Below are 2198 nucleotides of genomic sequence, written 5' to 3' on the forward strand. Positions count from 1 at the left end.
TATAGCAAATTTTATACACACACAAAAAAAAAAACGAAAATATTTTACTTGGAATATTCAGCTGCATATATTTTATTTGTTCAATTATAGTAGCACTGGTCTGTAAACATATCCAGGTGCACACAAAAAAAATAAAAATAATTCATCATAAAGTTTTAAAACCATCCACAAGAAGAAGAAGAAGAATAAGAAGACAGCTACTTATCGTTCCTGTGCACAAAGAAGGTTAAACGGGAGGTTGGCTTTTCAGCTTCTGTGTCTTTCTCACATCAGCGTGTTTTCAGCTTCATTAAACTTCACAAAAACAAAAGAAATAAAAGACTGGACGAGAAGAAAACAAACAAAGGGGCTCCTTAAGCTGGATTTGGCATAGATGTCACAGTTCCCAAACTCTTTATGGCTCCCTGCTTAACATTAAAAACACTTTCCAAAAAAAAAAAAAAATCTATTTCTTGTTGAGAAGAAACGTTCTTGGACAGAAGTCAAACATATTATTCTGGGGCTAAAAAGCGGAGAAAGACAAGCGGCGCACAAAAAAGGGGCAGTTTCATTGTAATTCATTGACTTGTTCAAAACGCCATGGCGAAGAAAGGGGGATAGACATTAATAGCCGCAGATGCCCTCATGAAGGGAGAGTCTATGTTGGCATTATGGCCTTTGTTTGCACCCAGTTAAACTGTTTAAAAGGAGGGTTAACTCAATCCATCAAATTGTCTGAAACGCTGAGGAAATTTCAGAAAACCATATGGCCTCCAAACGTTTGCGTCCTTTCTGTGCGGTGGGACACACTTGTCTCAGTATGGCTGCCTGCGGGGGACCGGCCTGCTCCTTTGTGGCCCGTCCCATCAGGGATCGCTGCTCATTTGTCCCCCACTTTTCATGCTTTACGCTCAAAATTACGGCCCCAGAACAAAAAAACCTCTATAAAGGCCCGGGGAAGACTGGGCCAAAAACTTTGCGCTTTTTTTTCTTTTTCTGTGGCATCCTCGTTCTTTTTTCCCTCCCTCCGCGGCACCAGATTTGTGTTTCTCACATAAATTTTTGGCCCGAATGGAGAAACACGTCTGAGGGTCAAAAAGCCACGATACGCATTTAAAAGAAAAGAAAGGACGCGTTAAGACTGCAGCCCACAAAATGTTGGGACATAAAGAGACGAAATAACTCACTATATAATAACAACTCTATGGGCTGCTTTGATGGGCTTTTGTTTGTATATCGTTTAAAAACCACCTTTTATCTGCAATTAAAATATATGAGGTATAAACAATATCTCCACTGTTTAAATAAATTAGAAGAAGAAGAAAAAATGCCATTGCGGATTCAAGAATTACAACATAAGAGAAAATATTCAGAAAAGCCATTTTTATTCCCATAGTAGTAGCCTATTTACATTACAGTCTGTGCATTGGTTTTTCAAATAATGTCCTGATTTTAGAAAGGCACTTACAGGTGTACAAAACATAACAAAGTTATACCTATCGTATCCAAACAATACAGATTCTAAAAAGCACAATCACCGCAATGTTAGCGCCGCAGTGTCCCGTTAAAACAAAGCAGTGCGCCTCTCCGATCGCTAACATCATCATCATCATCATCATCATCATCATCATCATCATCATCATCATCATGCACTGCAGCTCCAAAAACACAGGGTTTCATTGAAATGATGAAGAGGAGGATGGAGAGGTAGAGATGGCAGTGACTTCTTCTTCTTCTTCTTCTTCTTCTTAATGCTTATTGGCTCACAAAAATGGAAACATTAAATTATTAAAACATGTGGAAAAAAATAAATATATATAGGTAATGATCACAAATCAAATCATGCGGTCACATGCAAAAAAACAAAACAAAATAAAATAAAGCATAAGCGGAGCTGATTAATGGTGATGTGTGTGTGTGTGTGTGTGTGTGCGTGTGTGTGTGAGGACAGGCCTGGGAAAACAGGTGCACGTGTGTGTGTGTGTGTGTGTGTGTGTGTGTGTGTGTGTGTGTGTGTGTGTGTGTGTGTGTGTGGCCTGTGCTTTCTTAGAAATAAGATTTAGAAAAAAAAAAGAAAAAAAAAAACAAACGTCATTTTTGACCATATTGCTTCGATCAAAGGAACAAACATGTCAATGAAGTACATTGTTAAAAAACGGCTGCATATTTCTGTCTCTGTGTTCATGCTTCACTAAAGAATATGGTCAATCTGTGCCGAT

The sequence above is a fragment of the Gouania willdenowi genome, chromosome 1 (assembly GCF_900634775.1).
Source record: "Gouania willdenowi chromosome 1, fGouWil2.1, whole genome shotgun sequence".
NCBI classification, from domain to species: Eukaryota; Metazoa; Chordata; class Actinopteri; order Blenniiformes; family Gobiesocidae; genus Gouania; species Gouania willdenowi.